The 19,013-nt window shown below is 45.2% G+C and overlaps 26 non-coding genes across 26 annotated transcripts; all 26 read left to right on the forward strand.

The window, feature by feature from the left end:
• Window positions 1-828: 828 nt before the first annotated feature.
• Window positions 829-900, forward strand: TRNAA-UGC (transfer RNA alanine (anticodon UGC)). Its single transcript has one exon. It is a non-coding gene; the product is annotated as a tRNA-Ala (tRNA).
• Window positions 901-1,130: 230 nt separating this feature from the next.
• Window positions 1,131-1,214, forward strand: TRNAA-CGC (transfer RNA alanine (anticodon CGC)). Its single transcript has one exon. It is a non-coding gene; the product is annotated as a tRNA-Ala (tRNA).
• A 230-nt stretch (window positions 1,215-1,444) lies between these two features.
• Window positions 1,445-1,516, forward strand: TRNAA-CGC (transfer RNA alanine (anticodon CGC)). The gene has a single exon. It is a non-coding gene; the product is annotated as a tRNA-Ala (tRNA).
• A 1,767-nt stretch (window positions 1,517-3,283) lies between these two features.
• On the forward strand, window positions 3,284-3,355 carry TRNAA-UGC (transfer RNA alanine (anticodon UGC)). The gene has a single exon. It is a non-coding gene; the product is annotated as a tRNA-Ala (tRNA).
• A 230-nt stretch (window positions 3,356-3,585) lies between these two features.
• Window positions 3,586-3,657, forward strand: TRNAA-CGC (transfer RNA alanine (anticodon CGC)). Its single transcript has one exon. It is a non-coding gene; the product is annotated as a tRNA-Ala (tRNA).
• Window positions 3,658-3,790: 133 nt separating this feature from the next.
• Window positions 3,791-3,862, forward strand: TRNAA-CGC (transfer RNA alanine (anticodon CGC)). The gene has a single exon. It is a non-coding gene; the product is annotated as a tRNA-Ala (tRNA).
• Window positions 3,863-5,630: 1,768 nt separating this feature from the next.
• TRNAA-UGC (transfer RNA alanine (anticodon UGC)) lies at window positions 5,631-5,702 on the forward strand. Its single transcript has one exon. It is a non-coding gene; the product is annotated as a tRNA-Ala (tRNA).
• A 233-nt stretch (window positions 5,703-5,935) lies between these two features.
• TRNAA-CGC (transfer RNA alanine (anticodon CGC)) lies at window positions 5,936-6,007 on the forward strand. Its single transcript has one exon. It is a non-coding gene; the product is annotated as a tRNA-Ala (tRNA).
• Window positions 6,008-7,776: 1,769 nt separating this feature from the next.
• Window positions 7,777-7,848, forward strand: TRNAA-UGC (transfer RNA alanine (anticodon UGC)). The gene has a single exon. It is a non-coding gene; the product is annotated as a tRNA-Ala (tRNA).
• Window positions 7,849-8,078: 230 nt separating this feature from the next.
• On the forward strand, window positions 8,079-8,150 carry TRNAA-CGC (transfer RNA alanine (anticodon CGC)). The gene has a single exon. It is a non-coding gene; the product is annotated as a tRNA-Ala (tRNA).
• A 133-nt stretch (window positions 8,151-8,283) lies between these two features.
• Window positions 8,284-8,355, forward strand: TRNAA-CGC (transfer RNA alanine (anticodon CGC)). The gene has a single exon. It is a non-coding gene; the product is annotated as a tRNA-Ala (tRNA).
• Window positions 8,356-8,510: 155 nt separating this feature from the next.
• TRNAA-UGC (transfer RNA alanine (anticodon UGC)) lies at window positions 8,511-8,582 on the forward strand. Its single transcript has one exon. It is a non-coding gene; the product is annotated as a tRNA-Ala (tRNA).
• Window positions 8,583-8,736: 154 nt separating this feature from the next.
• TRNAA-UGC (transfer RNA alanine (anticodon UGC)) lies at window positions 8,737-8,808 on the forward strand. The gene has a single exon. It is a non-coding gene; the product is annotated as a tRNA-Ala (tRNA).
• Window positions 8,809-9,820: 1,012 nt separating this feature from the next.
• Window positions 9,821-9,892, forward strand: TRNAA-UGC (transfer RNA alanine (anticodon UGC)). The gene has a single exon. It is a non-coding gene; the product is annotated as a tRNA-Ala (tRNA).
• A 230-nt stretch (window positions 9,893-10,122) lies between these two features.
• Window positions 10,123-10,194, forward strand: TRNAA-CGC (transfer RNA alanine (anticodon CGC)). The gene has a single exon. It is a non-coding gene; the product is annotated as a tRNA-Ala (tRNA).
• Window positions 10,195-10,352: 158 nt separating this feature from the next.
• On the forward strand, window positions 10,353-10,424 carry TRNAA-UGC (transfer RNA alanine (anticodon UGC)). Its single transcript has one exon. It is a non-coding gene; the product is annotated as a tRNA-Ala (tRNA).
• A 1,507-nt stretch (window positions 10,425-11,931) lies between these two features.
• On the forward strand, window positions 11,932-12,003 carry TRNAA-UGC (transfer RNA alanine (anticodon UGC)). The gene has a single exon. It is a non-coding gene; the product is annotated as a tRNA-Ala (tRNA).
• Window positions 12,004-12,233: 230 nt separating this feature from the next.
• TRNAA-CGC (transfer RNA alanine (anticodon CGC)) lies at window positions 12,234-12,305 on the forward strand. Its single transcript has one exon. It is a non-coding gene; the product is annotated as a tRNA-Ala (tRNA).
• Window positions 12,306-12,462: 157 nt separating this feature from the next.
• TRNAA-UGC (transfer RNA alanine (anticodon UGC)) lies at window positions 12,463-12,534 on the forward strand. The gene has a single exon. It is a non-coding gene; the product is annotated as a tRNA-Ala (tRNA).
• Window positions 12,535-14,041: 1,507 nt separating this feature from the next.
• On the forward strand, window positions 14,042-14,113 carry TRNAA-UGC (transfer RNA alanine (anticodon UGC)). Its single transcript has one exon. It is a non-coding gene; the product is annotated as a tRNA-Ala (tRNA).
• A 230-nt stretch (window positions 14,114-14,343) lies between these two features.
• Window positions 14,344-14,415, forward strand: TRNAA-CGC (transfer RNA alanine (anticodon CGC)). The gene has a single exon. It is a non-coding gene; the product is annotated as a tRNA-Ala (tRNA).
• Window positions 14,416-14,791: 376 nt separating this feature from the next.
• Window positions 14,792-14,863, forward strand: TRNAA-UGC (transfer RNA alanine (anticodon UGC)). The gene has a single exon. It is a non-coding gene; the product is annotated as a tRNA-Ala (tRNA).
• A 1,315-nt stretch (window positions 14,864-16,178) lies between these two features.
• Window positions 16,179-16,250, forward strand: TRNAA-UGC (transfer RNA alanine (anticodon UGC)). The gene has a single exon. It is a non-coding gene; the product is annotated as a tRNA-Ala (tRNA).
• Window positions 16,251-16,463: 213 nt separating this feature from the next.
• TRNAA-CGC (transfer RNA alanine (anticodon CGC)) lies at window positions 16,464-16,535 on the forward strand. The gene has a single exon. It is a non-coding gene; the product is annotated as a tRNA-Ala (tRNA).
• Window positions 16,536-16,694: 159 nt separating this feature from the next.
• Window positions 16,695-16,766, forward strand: TRNAA-UGC (transfer RNA alanine (anticodon UGC)). The gene has a single exon. It is a non-coding gene; the product is annotated as a tRNA-Ala (tRNA).
• A 156-nt stretch (window positions 16,767-16,922) lies between these two features.
• Window positions 16,923-16,994, forward strand: TRNAA-UGC (transfer RNA alanine (anticodon UGC)). The gene has a single exon. It is a non-coding gene; the product is annotated as a tRNA-Ala (tRNA).
• The last annotated feature ends 2,019 nt before the right edge of the window (window positions 16,995-19,013 follow it).

A 19,013-nucleotide genomic window follows, 5' to 3' on the forward strand; every position in this document is an offset into this window, starting at 1 on the left:
TTCCAATAACTCCAGCAAATGACAATCGGGCTCAAATAGAGAACAGCTATGTAGGTGTATATAGTGGTATGTACTGGGTACAGAGCACGCAGACAGCATGCACTAACACTACTGACTGCAAGCTCTATTATTAAAGCTAGATCACTAGCTATATAGGTGAGGTGAATATAGTGGTGTATACTGCGGTCAGGGCACAGACAGTAACCACTACACAAGAGCAAAATAGTAAATCAGCCAAAAACGATTGGTGTGTAACTGTGTTGAAGGTACACAGAACACCCACTGCTTCAGATGCTAACAAACACTACACGAGGCCGCCTGAAAGGCAGCTTTATATAGTGTGGGGCGTGCACTACACTGTCTGAGCTATGATTGGCCACAGGCAGGATGCCTGTGGCCAACCATTGCTCTTCCCGCTACTGGCTCTGCGATTGGCCAAGCATGCGGGGTCACAGTGCATGCTTGGCCAATCGTGAGACAGCAATGCATTGCGCCATCGTAATGCATTGTGGGCCACACGAATTTTGCCACACAGTAATTAGATGTGACACAGACACAAAGAGAGGTCACTTATGCAGCTGGGAGATGATGTGTTGTCAGCTAACTGACAAACACAATTCGGACATAAATGGGTTTTTTTTGGCTCTTGAAGGCTGAAAGTCCTTCCTGGAAGAAAAAAAATGAAAGCGTGGTTGGTTTTGGGAAGTGAAGGAGGCCCTGAGTACTGGTAGTGGAACACAGATGTGAAGGCCAGGTGCCGGGTTAAAGGATGCAACATCGTTTAGAGCTTTGTGGGGCGAAAAAGGCACAAGCACAACCACGAGGTAAGGGGATGTAGCTCAGTGGTAGAGCGCACGCTTTGCATGTGTGAGGCCCCGGGTTCAGTCCCCGGCATCTCCATTTACCGTATGCCAAGGGAAACGGCCACCCCTCATCTGCTGCAACCCAGACATGTGCACACACATGGGAAACATTTGGCCAATACAACCCTTACATAAACATGCCTGGCCGCACCCTCCACAGTCATTCGCATGTAAGGGTGGAGGAGACAACCAGGAATTCTTCCCTTTGTTCCTCTCTATCTGCATTTTCAACTCACAAGGATCAAAGGTCTGCTCCTGAGTAGCAAGGGGGATGTAGCTCAGTGGTAGAGCGCACGCTTCGCATGTGTGAGGCCCGGGTTCAATCCCCGGGTTCAATCCCCGGCATCTCCATTTACCATATGCCAAGCGAAACGGCCACCCCTCATCTGCTGCAACCCAGACATGTGCACACACATGGGCAACATTTGGCCAATACAACCCTTACATAAACATGCCTGGCCGCGCCCTCCACAGTCATTAGCATGTAAGGGTGGAGGAGACAACCAGGAATTCTTCCCTTTGTTCCTCTCTATCTGCATTTTCAACTCACAAGGATCAAAGGTCTGCTCCTGAGTAGTAAGGGGGATGTAGCTCAGTGGTAGAGCGCACGCTTCGCATGTGTGAGGTCCCGGGTTCAACCCCCGGCATCTCCATTCTTTATCTTAAAACCGAGTCTAGTTACCATGTAGCGCATGCTGAGTGGCCTAACTATCCCCACAAAGTGCAAAATACTGCTGAGAACTTCACTCTAAAGTCAAACTTCACCCCCCCCCCCCAAAAAAAAAGGCACAGACTCATGTAAACAAGATGGGGATGTAGCTCAGTGGTAGAGCACACGCTTTGCATGTGTGATGTCCCGGTTTCAATCCCCAGTATCTCCATTCTTTATCTTAAAGCCGAGTCTAGTATCTATGCAGCGCATGCTGACTTGACTAACTATCCCCACAAAGTGCAAAATCCTGCTGAGAACTTTTCTCTAAAGTCAAACTTTCTCCCCCCCCCAAAAAAAAGCACAGAAAAACAAGCACAAGATGGGGATGTAGCTCAGTGGTAGAGCGCACACTTTGCATGTGTGAAGCCCTGTATTCAATTCCCGGCATCTCCAGCCTTCGCCTTAAACAGATATCAGTTGGGGTGATTGCAACTAGTTTCAAAACCCTGCCCACAGTTTTGCTGGGTACTGTCAAAATGGGTGGCAGTAGCAAGGAAGGCTTTTCTTGGAAGCATGCTAATGAACTTGTAGTTGACATTGGCTGTCTGTTTAAGGGTATGTCCAGTTTCGTCAGAAAAAAAGATAGCAAATAAGTAAAAGTAATATTGTATATACAATTGTAACAAAAGCCATATTGTCATTTATTTAAAAAAAAAATGATCTTTACTTTTCAATTGGCAGCGCTGTCATTTTCTGTAAAATTCAATGCAATATGGCAACCTAGAGGCGTTCCGTACACAATTGGTGTACAGAACGGACCCCAGAGATTTCCCTTCCTGTTTGTGTGATTGGCTCACTGATTTTCCCAGAAGTCTTGCCTTAGATACAAGTCAGATTTTAGGCATCCTCTGCAAGAAAAATGTCAGATTTGGTGAGATGCTCCTAAATGGTTAAGTACTTCTCAAGGACTGCAGGTCCTGTTATTCTTCTCACTAGAGCCCTGCAAGTGCATCAGCTGCTCAAAAGTGAAGAATAAAAAAATAACTCCCATTTCAAATCAGTCCTGCACAAGACATGATCTAACAAAAAGCTATTCATTCAGAGAAGAAACAGGTAGGACTCTGCAACAAAACGTGTTAAAATTCTTGCAATATCCATTGATCACCCAGAGGGGATTGGTTCTTTTTCCTCAATAAAAGAGGAGTCCTCCCTGCATAAGTTGTGCCCTGAAGATGTAGTTTAATGGTGTCATTTGTTGAACTGTACGCATAGGCTATAGTAGAGGAAATCTTCACATTCCTGTGTCAGCGGTTTCTTATTGTGTTGACACGTGAGGCTATTAGGCATGGCTTTGCATGGGTTAATGCATGACCTCTATCTGCAGTGTGAGACCTGACACCTCCTGAGAAGAAACTTCATTTCGAAAAAGTCCTGCCTCTCTCAGACTAGTGCTCATGCAGGTGAGAGCCACACAGTAATTAGATGTGACACAGACACAAAGAGAGGTCACTTATGCAGCTGGGAGATGATGTGTTGTCAGCTAACTGACAAACACAATTCGGACATAAATGGGTTTTTTTTGGCTCTTGAAGGCTGAAAGTCCTTCCTGGAAGAAAAAAAATGAAAGCGTGGTTGGTTTTGGGAAGTGAAGGAGGCCCTGAGTACTGGTAGTGGAACACAGATGTGAAGGCCAGGTGCCGGGTTAAAGGATGCAACATCGTTTAGAGCTTTGTGGGGCGAAAAAGGCACAAGCGCTACCACGAGGTAAGGGGATGTAGCTCAGTGGTAGAGCGCACGCTTTGCATGTGTGAGGCCCCGGGTTCAATCCCCGGCATCTCCATTTACCGTATGCCAAGGGAAACGGCCACCCCTCATCTGCTGCAACCCAGACATGTGTACACACATGGTAAACATTTGGCCAATACAACCCTTACATAAACATGCCTGGCCGCACCCTCCACAGTCATTAGCATGTAAGGGTGGAGGAGACAACCAGGAATTCTTCCCTTTGTTCCTCTCTATCTGCATTTTCAACTCACAAGGATCAAAGGTCTGCTCCTGAGTAGTAAGGGGGATGTAGCTCAGTGGTAGAGCGCACGCTTCGCATGTGTGAGGTCCCGGGTTCAACCCCCGGCATCTCCATTCTTTATCTTAAAACCGAGTCTAGTTACCATGTAGCGCATGCTGAGTGGCCTAATTATCCCCACAAAGTGCAAAATACTGCTGAGAACTGCTGAGAACTGCTGAGAACAAAGGTCTGCTCCTGAGTAGTAAGGGGGATGTAGCTCAGTGGTAGAGCGCACGCTTCGCATGTGTGAGGTCCCGGGTTCAACCCCCGGCATCTCCATTCTTTATCTTAAAACCGAGTCTAGTTACCATGTAGCGCATGCTGAGTGGCCTAATTATCCCCACAAAGTGCAAAATACTGCTGAGAACTTCACTCTAAAGTCAAACTTCACCCCCCCCCCCCCAAAAAAAAAGGCACAGACTCATGTAAACAAGATGGGGATGTAGCTCAGTGGTAGAGCACACGCTTTGCATGTGTGATGTCCCGGTTTCAATCCCCAGTATCTCCATTCTTTATCTTAAAGCCGAGTCTAGTATCTATGCAGCGCATGCTGACTTGACTAATTATCCCCACAAAGTGCAAAATCCTGCTGAGAACTTTTCTCTAAAGTCAAACTTTCTCCCCCCCCCAAAAAAAAGCACAGAAAAACAAGCACAAGATGGGGATGTAGCTCAGTGGTAGAGCGCACACTTTGCATGTGTGAAGCCCCGTGTTCAATTACCGGCATCTCCAGCCTTCGCCTTAAGCAGATATCAGTTGGGGTGATTGCAACTAGTTTCAAAACCCTGCCCACAGTTTTGCTGGGTACTGTCAAAATGGGTGGCAGTAGCAAGGAAGGCTTTTCTTGGAAGCATGCTAATGAACTTGTAGTTGACATTGGCTGTCTGTTTAAGGGTATGTCCAGTTTCGTCAGAAAAAAAGATAGCAAATAAGTAAAAGTAATATTGTATATACAATTGTAACACAAGCCATATTGTCATTTATTTAAAAAAAAAATGATCTTTACTTTTCAATTGGCAGTGCTATCATTTTCTGTAAAATTCAATGCAATATGGCAACCTAGAGGCGTTCCGTACACAATTGGTGTACAGAACGGCCCCCAGAGATTTCACTTCCTGTTTGTGTGATTGGCTCACTGATTTTCCCAGAAGTCTTGCCTTAGATACAAGTCAGATTTTAGGCATCCTCTGCAAGAAAAATGTCAGATTTGGTGAGATGCTCCTAAATGGTTAAGTACTTCTCAAGGACTGCAGGTCCTGTTATTCTTCTCACTAGAGCCCTGCAAGTGCATCAGCTGCTCAAAAGTGAAGAATAAAAAAATAACTCCCATTTCAAATCAGTCCTGCACAAGACATGATCTAACAAAAAGCTATTCATTCAGAGAAGAAACAGGTAGGACTCTGCAACAAAACGTGTTAAAATTCTTGCAATGTCCATTGATCACCCAGAGGGGATTGGTTCTTTTTCCTCAATAAAAGAGGAGTCCTCCCTGCATAAGTTGTGCCCTGAAGATGTAGTTTAATGGTGTCATTTGTTGAACTGTACGCATAGGCTATAGTAGAGGAAATCTTCACATTCCTGTGTCAGCGGTTTCTTATTGTGTTGACACGTGAGGCTATTAGGCATGGCTTTGCATGGGTTAATGCATGACCTCTATCTGCAGTGTGAGACCTGACACCTCCTGAGAAGAAACTTCATTTCGAAAAAGTCCTGCCTCTCTCAGACTAGTGCTCATGCAGGTGAGAGACACACAGTAATTAGATGTGACACAGACACAAAGAGAGGTCACTTATGCAGCTGGGAGATGATGTGTTGTCAGCTAACTGACAAACACAATTCGGACATAAATGTTTTTTTTTTGGCTCTTGAAGGCTGAAAGTCCTTCCTGGAAGAAAAAAAATGAAAGCGTGGTTGGTTTTGGGAAGTGAAGGAGGCCCTGAGTACTGGTAGTGGAACACAGATTTGAAGGCCAGGTGCCGGGTTAAAGGATGCAACATCGTTTAGAGCTTTGTGGGGCGAAAAAGGCACAAGCGCTACAACGAGGTAAGGGGATGTAGCTCAGTGGTAGAGCGCACGCTTTGCATGTGTGAGGCCCCGGGTTCAATCCCCGGCATCTCCATTTACCGTATGCCAAGGGAAACGGCCACCCCTCATCTGCTGCAACAACCCAGACATGTGTACACACATGGGAAACATTTGGCCAATACAACCCTTACATAAACATGCCTGGCCGCACCCTCCACAGTCATTAGCATGTAAGGGTGGAGGAGACAACCAGGAATTCTTCCCTTTGTTCCTCTCTATCTGCATTTTCAACTCACAAGGATCAAAGGTCTGCTCCTGAGTAGTAAGGGGGATGTAGCTCAGTGGTAGAGCGCACGCTTCGCATGTGTGAGGTCCCGGGTTCAACCCCTGGCATCTCCATTCTTTATCTTAAAACCGAGTCTAGTTACCATGTAGCGCATGCTGAGTGGCCTAATTATCCCCACAAAGTGCAAAATACTGCTGAGAACTTCACTCTAAAGTCAAACTTCACCCCCCCCCCCAAAAAAAAGGCACAGACTAAGCCAAACAAGATGGGGATGTAGCTCAGTGGTAGAGCGCACGCTTTGCATGTGTGATGTCCCGGTTTCAATCCCCAGTATCTCCATTCTTTATCTTAAAGCCGAGTCTAGTATCTATGCAGCGCATGCTGACTTGACTAATTATCCCCACAAAGTGCAAAATCCTGCTGAGAACTTTTCTCTAAAGTCAAACTTTCTCCCCCCCCCCCCAAAAAAAAAGCACAGAAAAACAAGCACAAGATGGGGATGTAGCTCAGTGGTAGAGCGCACACTTTGCATGTGTGAAGCCCCGTATTCAATTCCCGGCATCTCCAGCCTTCGCCTTAAACAGATATCAGTTGGGGTGATTGCAACTAGTTTCAAAACCCTGCCCACAGCTTTGCTGGGTACTGTCAAAATGGGTGGCAGTAGCAAGGAAGGCTTTTCTTGGAAGCATGCTAATGAACTTGTAGTTGACATTGGCTGTCTGTTTAAGGGTATGTCCAGTTTCGTCAGAAAAAAAGATAGCAAATAAGTAAAAGTAATATTGTATATACAATTGTAAAACAAGCCATATTGTCATTTATTTAAAAAAAAAATGATCTTTACTTTTCAATTGGCAGCGCTGTCATTTTCTGTAAAATTCAATGCAATATGGCAACCTAGAGGCATTCCGTACACAATTGGTGTACAGAACGGCCCCCAGAGATTTCACTTCCTGTTTGTGTGATTGGCTCACTGATTTTCCCAGAAGTCTTGCCTTAGATACAAGTCAGATTTTAGGCATCCTCTGCAAGAAAAATGTCAGATTTGGTGAGATGCTCCTAAATGGTTAAGTACTTCTCAAGGACTGCAGGTCCTGTTATTCTTCTCACTAGAGCCCTGCAAGTGCATCAGCTGCTCAAAAGTGAAGAATAAAAAAATAACTCCCATTTCAAATCAGTCCTGCACAAGACATGATCTAACAAAAAGCTATTCATTCAGAGAAGAAACAGGTAGGACTCTGCAACAAAACGTGTTAAAATTCTTGCAATATCCATTGATCACCCAGAGGGGATTGGTTCTTTTTCCTCAATAAAAGAGGAGTCCTCCCTGCATAAGTTGTGCCCTGAAGATGTAGTTTAATGGTGTCATTTGTTGAACTGTACGCATAGGCTATAGTAGAGGAAATCTTCACATTCCTGTGTCAGCGGTTTCTTATTGTGTTGACACGTGAGGCTATTAGGCATGGCTTTGCATGGGTTAATGCATGACCTCTATCTGCAGTGTGAGACCTGACACCTCCTGAGAAGAAACTTCATTTCGAAAAAGTCCTGCCTCTCTCAGACTAGTGCTCATGCAGGTGAGAGCCACACAGTAATTAGATGTGACACAGACACAAAGAGAGGTCACTTATGCAGCTGGGAGATGATGTGTTGTCAGCTAACTGACAAACACAATTCGGACATAAATGTTTTTTTTTTGGCTCTTGAAGGCTGAAAGTCCTTCCTGGAAGAAAAAAAATGAAAGCGTGGTTGGTTTTGGGAAGTGAAGGAGGCCCTGAGTACTGGTAGTGGAATACAGATGTGAAGGCCAGGTGCCGGGTTAAAGGATGCAACATCGTTTAGAGCTTTGTGGGGCGAAAAAGGCACAAGCGCTACCACGAGGTAAGGGGATGTAGCTCAGTGGTAGAGCGCACGCTTTGCATGTGTGAGGCCCCGGGTTCAATCCCCGGCATCTCCATTTACCGTATGCCAAGGGAAACGGCCACCCCTCATCTGCTGCAACCCAGACATGTGTACACACATGGGAAACATTTGGCCAATACAACCCTTACATAAACATGCCTGGCCGCGCCCTCCACAGTCATTAGCATGTAAGGGTGGAGGAGACAACCAGGAATTCTTCCCTTTGTTCCTCTCTATCTGCATTTTCAACTCACAAGGATCAAAGGTCTGCTCCTGAGTAGTAAGGGGGATGTAGCTCAGTGGTAGAGCGCACGCTTCGCATGTGTGAGGTCCCGGGTTCAACCCCCGGCATCTCCATTCTTTATCTTAAAACCGAGTCTAGTTACCATGTAGCGCATGCTGAGTGGCCTAATTATCCCCACAAAGTGCAAAATACTGCTGAGAACTGCTGAGAACTGCTGAGAACAAAGGTCTGCTCCTGAGTAGTAAGGGGGATGTAGCTCAGTGGTAGAGCGCACGCTTCGCATGTGTGAGGTCCCGGGTTCAACCCCCGGCATCTCCATTCTTTATCTTAAAACCGAGTCTAGTTACCATGTAGCGCATGCTGAGTGGCCTAATTATCCCCACAAAGTGCAAAATACTGCTGAGAACTTCACTCTAAAGTCAAACTTCACCCCCCCCCCCCAAAAAAAAGGCACAGACTCATGTAAACAAGATGGGGATGTAGCTCAGTGGTAGAGCACACGCTTTGCATGTGTGATGTCCCGGGTTCAATCCCCAGTATCTCCATTCTTTATCTTAAAGCCGAGTCTAGTATCAATGCAGCGCATGCTGACTTGACTAACTATCCCCACAAAGTGCAAAATCCTGCTGAGAACTTTTCTCTAAAGTCAAACTTTCTCCCCCCCCCCCAAAAAAAAGCACAGAAAAATAAGCACAAGATGGGGATGTAGCTCAGTGGTAGAGCGCACACTTTGCATGTGTGAAGCCCCGTGTTCAATTCCCGGCATCTCCAGCCTTCACCTTAAACAGATATCAGTTGGGGTGATTGCAACTAGTTTCAAAAATTGGTGTACAGAACGGCCCCCAGAGATTTCACTTCCTGTTTGTGTGATTGGCTCACTGATTTTCCCAGAAGTCTTGCCTTAGATACAAGTCAGATTTTAGGCATCCTCTGCAAGAAAAATGTCAGATTTGGTGAGATGCTCCTAAATGGTTAAGTACTTCTCAAGGACTGCAGGTCCTGTTATTCTTCTCACTAGAGCCCTGCAAGTGCATCAGCTGCTCAAAAGTGAAGAATAAAAAAATAACTCCCATTTCAAATCAGTCCTGCACAAGACATGATCTAACAAAAAGCTATTCATTCAGAGAAGAAACAGGTAGGACTCTGCAACAAAACGTGTTAAAATTCTTGCAATGTCCATTGATCACCCAGAGGGGATTGGTTCTTTTTCCTCAATAAAAGAGGAGTCCTCCCTGCATAAGTTGTGCCCTGAAGATGTAGTTTAATGGTGTCAATTGTTGAACTGTACGCATAGGCTATAGTAGAGGAAATCTTCACATTACTGTGTCAGCGGTTTCTTATTGTGTTGACACGTGAGGCTATTACGTGTCATGGGTTAATGCATGACCTCTATCTGCAGTGTGAGACCTGACACCTCCTGAGAAGAAACTTAATTTCGAAAAAGTCCTGCCTCTCTCAGACTAGTGCTCATGCAGGTGAGAGACACACAGTAATTAGATGTGACACAGACACAAAGAGAGGTCACTTATGCAGCTGGGAGATGATGTGTTGTCAGCTAACTGACAAACACAATTCGGACATAAATGGTTTTATTTTGGCTCTTGAAGGCTGAAAGTCCTTCCTGGAAGAAAAAAAATGAAAGCGTGGTTGGTTTTGGGAAGTGAAGGAGGCCCTGAGTACTGGTAGTGGAACACAGATGTGAAGGCCAGGTGCCGGGTTAAAGGATGCAACATCGTTTAGAGCTTTGTGGGGCGAAAAAGGCACAAACGCTACCACGAGGTAAGGGGATGTAGCTCAGTGGTAGAGCGCACGCTTTGCATGTGTGAGGCCCCGGGTTCAATCCCCGGCATCTCCATTTACTGTATGCCAAGGGAAACGGCCACCCCTCATCTGCTGCAACCCAGACATGTGTACACACATGGTAAACATTTGGCCAATACAACCCTTACATAAACATGCCTGGCCGCGCCCTCCACAGTCATTAGCATGTAAGGGTGGAGGAGACAACCAGGAATTCTTCCCTTTGTTCCTCTCTATCTGCATTTTCAACTCACAAGGATCAAAGGTCTGCTCCTGAGTAGTAAGGGGGATGTAGCTCAGTGGTAGAGTGCACGCTTCGCATGTGTGAGGTCCCGGGTTCAACCCCCGGCATCTCCATTCTTTATCTTAAAACCGTGTCTAGTTACCATGTAGCGCATGCTGAGTGGCCTAACTATCCCCACAAAGTGCAAAATACTGCTGAGAACTTCACTCTAAAGTCAAACTTCACCCCCCCCCCCCCCCAAAAAAAAGGCACAGACTCATGTAAACAAGATGGGGATATAGCTCAGTGGTAGAGCACACGCTTTGCATGTGTGATGTCCCGGTTTCAATCCCCAGTATCTCCATTCTTTATCTTAAAGCCGAGTCTAGTATCTATGCAGCGCATGCTGACTTGACTAACTATCCCCACAAAGTGCAAAATCCTGCTGAGAACTTTTCTCTAAAGTCAAAAACAAGCACAAGATGGGGGTGTAGCTCAGTGGTAGAGCGCACACTTTGCATGTGTGAAGCCCCGTATTCAATTCCCGGCATCTCCAGCCTTCGCCTTAAACAGATATCAGTTGGGGTGATTTCAACTAGTTTCAAAACCCTGCCCACAGTTTTGCTGGGTACTGTCAAAATGGGTGGCAGTAGCAAGGAAGGCTTTTCTTGGAAGCATGCTAATGAACTTGTAGTTGACATTGGCTGTCTGTTTAAGGGTATGTCCAGTTTCGTCAGAAAAAAAGATAGCAAATAAGTAAAAGTAATATTGTATATACAATTGTAACAAAAGCCATATTGTCATTTATTTAAAAAAAAAATGATCTTTACTTTTCAATTGGCAGCGCTGTCATTTTCTGTAAAATTCAATGCAATATGGCAACCTAGAGGCGTTCCGTACACAATTGGTGTACAGAACGGCCCCCAGAGATTTCACTTCCTGTTTGTGTGATTGGCTCACTGATTTTCCCAGAAGTCTTGCCTTAGATACAAGTCAGATTTTAGGCATCCTCTGCAAGAAAAATGTCAGATTTGGTGAGATGCTCCTAAATGGTTAAGTACTTCTCAAGGACTGCAGGTCCTGTTATTCTTCTCACTAGAGCCCTGCAAGTGCATCAGCTGCTCAAAAGTGAAGAATAAAAAAATAACTCCCATTTCAAATCAGTCCTGCACAAGACATGATCTAACAAAAAGCTATTCATTCAGAGAAGAAACAGGTAGGACTCTGCAACAAAACGTGTTAAAATTCTTGCAATGTCCATTGATCACCCAGAGGGGATTGGTTCTTTTTCCTCAATAAAAGAGGAGTCCTCCCTGCATAAGTTGTGCCCTGAAGATGTAGTTTAATGGTGTCATTTGTTGAACTGTACGCATAGGCTATAGTAGAGGAAATCTTCACATTCCTGTGTCAGCGGTTTCTTATTGTGTTGACACGTGAGGCTATTAGGCATGGCTTTGCATGGGTTAATGCATGACCTCTATCTGCAGTGTGAGACCTGACACCTCCTGAGAAGAAACTTCATTTCGAAAAAGTCCTGCCTCTCTCAGACTAGTGCTCATGCAGGTGAGAGCCACACAGTAATTAGATGTGACACAGACACAAAGAGAGGTCACTTATGCAGCTGGGAGATGATGTGTTGTCAGCTAACTGACAAACACAATTCGGACATAAATGTTTTTTTTTTGGCTCTTGAAGGCTGAAAGTCCTTCCTGGAAGAAAAAAAATGAAAGCGTGGTTGGTTTTGGGAAGTGAAGGAGGCCCTGAGTACTGGTAGTGGAACACAGATGTGAAGGCCAGGTGCCGGGTTAAAGGATGCAACATCGTTTAGAGCTTTGTGGGGCGAAAAAGGCACAAGCGCTGCCACAAGGTAAGGGGATGTAGCTCAGTGGTAGAGCGCACGCTTTGCTTGTGTGAGGCCCCGGGTTCAATCCCCGGCGTCTCCATTTACCGTATGCCAAGGGAAACGGCCACCCCTCATCTGCTGCAACCCAGACATGTGCACACACATGGGAAACATTTGGCCAATACAACCCTTACATAAACATGCCTGGCCGCACCCTCCAAAGTCATTAGCATGTAAGGGTGGAGGAGACAACCAGGAATTCTTCCCTTTGTTCCTCTCTATCTGCATTTTCAACTCACAAGGATCAAAGGTCTGCTCCTGAGTAGTAAGGGGGATGTAGCTCAGTGGTAGAGCGCACGCTTCGCATGTGTGAGGTCCCGGGTTCAACCCCCGGCATCTCCATTCTTTATCTTAAAACCGTGTCTAGTTACCATGTAGCGCATGCTGAGTGGCCTAACTATCCCCACAAAGTGCAAAATACTGCTGAGAACTTCACTCTAAAGTCAAACTTCACCCCCCCCCCCCCCAAAAAAAAGGCACAGACTCATGTAAACAAGATGGGGATATAGCTCAGTGGTAGAGCACACGCTTTGCATGTGTGATGTCCCGGTTTCAATCCCCAGTATCTCCATTCTTTATCTTAAAGCCGAGTCTAGTATCTATGCAGCGCATGCTGACTTGACTAACTATCCCCACAAAGTGCAAAATCCTGCTGAGAACTTTTCTCTAAAGTCAAAAACAAGCACAAGATGGGGGTGTAGCTCAGTGGTAGAGCGCACACTTTGCATGTGTGAAGCCCCGTATTCAATTCCCGGCATCTCCAGCCTTCGCCTTAAACAGATATCAGTTGGGGTGATTTCAACTAGTTTCAAAACCCTGCCCACAGTTTTGCTGGGTACTGTCAAAATGGGTGGCAGTAGCAAGGAAGGCTTTTCTTGGAAGCATGCTAATGAACTTGTAGTTGACATTGGCTGTCTGTTTAAGGGTATGTCCAGTTTCGTCAGAAAAAAAGATAGCAAATAAGTAAAAGTAATATTGTATATACAATTGTAACAAAAGCCATATTGTCATTTATTTAAAAAAAAAATGATCTTTACTTTTCAATTGGCAGCGCTGTCATTTTCTGTAAAATTCAATGCAATATGGCAACCTAGAGGCGTTCCGTACACAATTGGTGTACAGAACGGCCCCCAGAGATTTCACTTCCTGTTTGTGTGATTGGCTCACTGATTTTCCCAGAAGTCTTGCCTTAGATACAAGTCAGATTTTAGGCATCCTCTGCAAGAAAAATGTCAGATTTGGTGAGATGCTCCTAAATGGTTAAGTACTTCTCAAGGACTGCAGGTCCTGTTATTCTTCTCACTAGAGCCCTGCAAGTGCATCAGCTGCTCAAAAGTGAAGAATAAAAAAATAACTCCCATTTCAAATCAGTCCTGCACAAGACATGATCTAACAAAAAGCTATTCATTCAGAGAAGAAACAGGTAGGACTCTGCAACAAAACGTGTTAAAATTCTTGCAATGTCCATTGATCACCCAGAGGGGATTGGTTCTTTTTCCTCAATAAAAGAGGAGTCCTCCCTGCATAAGTTGTGCCCTGAAGATGTAGTTTAATGGTGTCATTTGTTGAACTGTACGCATAGGCTATAGTAGAGGAAATCTTCACATTCCTGTGTCAGCGGTTTCTTATTGTGTTGACACGTGAGGCTATTAGGCATGGCTTTGCATGGGTTAATGCATGACCTCTATCTGCAGTGTGAGACCTGACACCTCCTGAGAAGAAACTTCATTTCGAAAAAGTCCTGCCTCTCTCAGACTAGTGCTCATGCAGGTGAGAGCCACACAGTAATTAGATGTGACACAGACACAAAGAGAGGTCACTTATGCAGCTGGGAGATGATGTGTTGTCAGCTAACTGACAAACACAATTCGGACATAAATGTTTTTTTTTTGGCTCTTGAAGGCTGAAAGTCCTTCCTGGAAGAAAAAAAATGAAAGCGTGGTTGGTTTTGGGAAGTGAAGGAGGCCCTGAGTACTGGTAGTGGAACACAGATGTGAAGGCCAGGTGCCGGGTTAAAGGATGCAACATCGTTTAGAGCTTTGTGGGGCGAAAAAGGCACAAGCGCTGCCACAAGGTAAGGGGATGTAGCTCAGTGGTAGAGCGCACGCTTTGCTTGTGTGAGGCCCCGGGTTCAATCCCCGGCGTCTCCATTTACCGTATGCCAAGGGAAACGGCCACCCCTCATCTGCTGCAACCCAGACATGTGCACACACATGGGAAACATTTGGCCAATACAACCCTTACATAAACATGCCTGGCCGCACCCTCCAAAGTCATTAGCATGTAAGGGTGGAGGAGACAACCAGGAATTCTTCCCTTTGTTCCTCTCTATCTGCATTTTCAACTCACAAGGATCAAAGGTCTGCTCCTGCGTAGTAAGGGGGATGTAGCTCAGTGGTAGAGCGCACGCTTCGCATGTGTGAGGTCCCGGGTTCAACCCCCGGCATCTCCATTCTTTATCTTAAAACCGAGTCTAGTTACCATGTAGCGCATGCTGAGTGGCCTAACTATCCCCACAAAGTGCAAAATACTGCTGAGAACTTCACTCTAAAGTCAAACTTCACCCCCCCCCCCCCCCCCAAAAAAAAGGCACAGACTCATGTAAACAAGATGGGGATGTAGCTCAGTGGTAGAGCACACGCTTTGTATGTGTGATGTCCCAGTTTCAATCTCCATTCTTTATCTTAAAGCCGAGTCTAGTATCTATGCAGCGCATGCTGACTTGACTAACTATCCCCACAAAGTGCAAAATCCTGCTGAGAACTTTTCTCTAAAGTCAAACTTTCTCCCCCCCCCAAAAAAAAGCACAGAAAAAACAAGCACAAGATGGGGATGTAGCTCAGTGGTAGAGCACACGCTTTGCATGTGTGAAGCCCCAGGTTCAATTCCCGGCATCTCCAGCCTTCGCCTTAAACAGATATCAGTTGGGGTGATTGCAACTAGTTTCAAAACCCTGCCCACAGTTTTGCTGGGTACTGTCAAAATGGGTGGCAGTAGCAAGGAAGGCTTTTCTTGGAAGCATGCTAATGAACTTGTAGTTGACATTGGCTGTCTGTTTAAGGGTATGTCCAGTTTCGTCAGAAAAAAAGATAGCAAATAAGTAAAAGTAATATTGTATATACAATTGTAACACAAGCCATATTGTCATTTATTTAAAAAAAAAAAGATCTTTACTTTTCAATTGGCAGCGCTGTCATTTTCTGTAAAATTCAATGCAATATGGCAACCTAGAGGCGTTCCGTACACAATTGGTGTACAGAACGGCCCCCAGAGATTTCACTTCCTGTTTGTGTGATTGGCTCACTGATTTTCCCAGAAGTCTTGCCTTAGATACAAGTCAGATTTTAGGCATCCTCTGCAAGAAAAATGTCAGATTTGGTGAGATGCTCCTAAATGGTTAAGTACTTCTCAAGGACTGCAGGTCCTGTTATTCTTCTCACTAGAGCCCTGCAAGTGCATCAGCTGCTCAAAAGTGAAGAATAAAAAAATAACTCCCATTTCAAATCAGTCCTGCACAAGACATGATCTAACAAAAAGCTATTCATTCAGAGAAGAAACAGGTAGGACTCTGCAACAAAACGTGTTAAAATTCTTGCAATGTCCATTGATCACCCAGAGGGGATTGGTTCTTTTTCCTTAATAAAAGAGGAGTCCTCCCTGCATAAGTTGTGCCCTGAAGATGTAGTTTAATGGTGTCATTTGTTGAACTGTACGCATAGGCTATAGTAGAGGAAATCTTCACATTCCTGTGTCAGCGGTTTCTTATTGTGTTGACACGTGAGGCTATTAGGCATGGCTTTGCATGGGTTAATGCATGACCTCTATCTGCAGTGTGAGACCTGACACCTCCTGAGAAGAAACTTCATTTCGAAAAAGTCCTGCCTCTCTCAGACTAGTGCTCATGCAGGTGAGAGCCACACAGTAATTAGATGTGACACAGACACAAAGAGAGGTCACTTATGCAGCTGGGAGATGATGTGTTGTCAGCTAACTGACAAACACAATTCGGACATAAATGTTTTTTTTTTGGCTCTTGAAGGCTGAAAGTCCTTCCTGGAAGAAAAAAAATGAAAGCGTGGTTGGTTTTGGGGAGTGAAGGAGGCCCTGAGTACTGGTAGTGGAACACAGATGTGAAGGCCAGGTGCCGGGTTAAAGGATGCAACATCGTTTAGAGCTTTGTGGGGCGAAAAAGGCACAAGTGCTACCACGAGGTAAGGGGATGTAGCTCAGTGGTAGAGCGCACGCTTTGCATGTGTGAGGCCCCGGGTTCAATCCCCGGCGTCTCCATTTACCGTATGCCAAGGGAAACGGCAACCCAGACATGTGCACACACATTGGAAACATTTGGCCAATACAACCCTTACATAAACATGCCTGGCCGCACCCTCCAAAGTCATTAGCATGTAAGGGTGGAGGAGACAACCAGGAATTCTTCCCTTTGTTCCTCTCTATCTGCATTTTCAACTCACAAGGATCAAAGGTCTGCTCCTGAGTAGTAAGGGGGATGTAGCTCAGTGGTAGAGCGCACGCTTCGCATGTGTGAGGTCCCGGGTTCAACCCCCGGCATCTCCATTCTTTATCTTAAAACCGAGTCTAGTTACCATGTAGCGCATGCTGAGTGGCCTAATTATCCCCACAAAGTGCAAAATACTGCTGAGAACTTCACTCTAAAGTCAAACTTCACCCCCCCCCCCCCCCCAAAAAAAAGGCACAGACTCATGTAAACAAGATGGGGATGTAGCTCAGTGGTAGAGCGCACGCTTTGCATGTGTGAGGTCCCGGGTTCAATTCCCGGCATCTCCATTCTTTATCTTAAAGCCGAGTCTAGTATCTATGCAGCGCATGCTGACTTGACTAACTATCCCCACAAAGTGCAAAATCCTGCTGAGAACTTTTCTCTAAAATCAAACTTTCTCCCCCCCCCAAAAAAAAAAAGGCACAGAAGGACAAGCACAAGATGGGGATGTAGCTCAGTGGTAGAGCGCACGCTTTGCATGTGTGAGGCCCCGGCTTCAATTCCCAGCACCTCCAGCCTTTGCCTTAAACAGATATCAGTTGGGGTGATTGCAACTAGTTTCAAAACCCTGCCCACAGCTTTGCTGGGTACTGTCAAAATGGGTGGCAGTAGCAAGGAAGGCTTTTCTTGGAAGCATGCTAATGAACTTGTAGTTGACATTGGCTGTCTGTTTAAGGGTATTTCCAATCTTGAGGCAGTGTTAAAGCACAAACTAATGTAAAGACTAGTATCAGGATAGTAGGGAGGTTCTGAACATTTGGAGCCTCCAACTAATTGGGAAACCAGCCTGTGTGCTTCATATTCCACATTAGTTTCTTTGGTAATGTATAACCAAGTATAGTATGTAGCCCTCTTTGGGGGAGAGATAAGTGGTGGGCGGCTATGAGAAATTGCCCAAACAGATAAGGTGCTAAACCTGTAGGTAAATTAGAGGACCAGAACCTTTGCTAAATGGAGGAGTGGGTTTGATATTAAAGTTTTCCTTTTTGAACAGAGAGGATTCTCTTTCTGGGAATTCAACCAGTAATCTAGACAAAGTAATTTGGAGTAGAGGAACTAGTGCAACCAGCATATAACATTAACCATAAGTGTATAGTGGCACACCAGTATAGAAATAATACAAGCTTTATATAAGAAAAGATTATGGTACATACATTGAATGTACAAACAGGCATTATCAGCTATGGGCCCAGCAAGAATGCTGGTGAAACTGTGTACATATACCTAGGTATATATAGTTATTAATAGAGATAAGTCTAGATGAATGTTGCAGCAAGGATCACTTGCAGTGGCCCCTGAGGATAACTGCTATGTGTTGGAGGTCTTTGTGTTGAAGACCTGAAGACAAGAATAGCAGTGATGATTCTCACATACAGGACATAAACTGTGGTGTAGCACTGAAACTCAAAATTTGCATATCTACTCTGTGCTTTAATCCATCCCTAGTAGTTTCCAATCTGACATGCAACCAGACCTCTGACTACCAGAAGTGGCCAATGGGTGTCTGTGCATGCTAGTTATCAAGCCCTAAACTAAAACTAGCTAAAGAATCCCAGACCAGAGACCAATAAGGACACGGTTAACAAGAATTACAGGAGTTGTATATACAGTGCCTTGAAAAAGTATTCATACCCCTTGAAAATTCCACATTTTGTCATGTTACAACCAAAAACATAAATGTATTATATTGGGAGTTTATGTGATAGGCCAACACAAAATAGCATATAATTGGGAAGTGGAAGGAAAATGATAAATGGTTTTCAAAATGTTTTACATATAAATATATGAAAAGTGTGATGTGCATTTGTATTCAGCCCCCATTAGTCAAAACTTTGTAGAACCACCTTTCGCTGAAATTACAGCTGCAAGTCTTTTTGGGTATATCTCTACCAGCTTTGCACATCTAGAAAGTGACATTTGTGCCCATTCTTCTTTGGAAAAAAGCTCAAGCTCTATCAGATTGCATGGAGAGAGACTGTGAACAGCAATTTTCAAGTCTTGCCACAAATTCTCAATTGGATTTAGGTATGGACTTTGACTGGGCCATTCTAACACATGAATATGCTTTGATCTAAACCAGTGGTTCTCAACCGGGGTTCCAAAGAACCCTAGGGTTCCAGGGGAGGTCCCCAGGGCTTCCGCGGCGATCTGACTGTCAGTTGCAGGCAGCTGTTCCCCCTCGGCCCCTCCTCCTTCTCCCCTCCTGTCCTTACCGAGTGCTTGTAAGTGACATCATCTGGAGTGGACAGGATAGGAGGAGAGGCCGAGGGGGGACAGCGCTCCACTGGAGAAGATATGAAGCCAGCAGAAGAAAGCAAGTAATGAAGTGTCCTCCCCCACAATGTGCCCAACAGTCTGTCGACTACCCCATGTAATGTGCCATGTCCCCTGTCCCATGTAATGTCCTGTTGTCTGCCATGTCCCATGTCATGTGCTCTACCCCGTGTAATGTCCCCTGTCATGTGCTCTGCCCCGTGTAATGTCCCCTGTCATGTGCTCTGCCCCATGTCATGTCCCCTGTCATGTGTTCTGCC

Source organism: Lithobates pipiens, unplaced genomic scaffold (genome assembly GCF_037356315.1).
Source record: "Lithobates pipiens isolate NorthernLeopardFrog02 unplaced genomic scaffold, aLitPip1_a1.2 Scaffold_23, whole genome shotgun sequence".
Taxonomy (NCBI): Eukaryota; Metazoa; Chordata; class Amphibia; order Anura; family Ranidae; genus Lithobates; species Lithobates pipiens.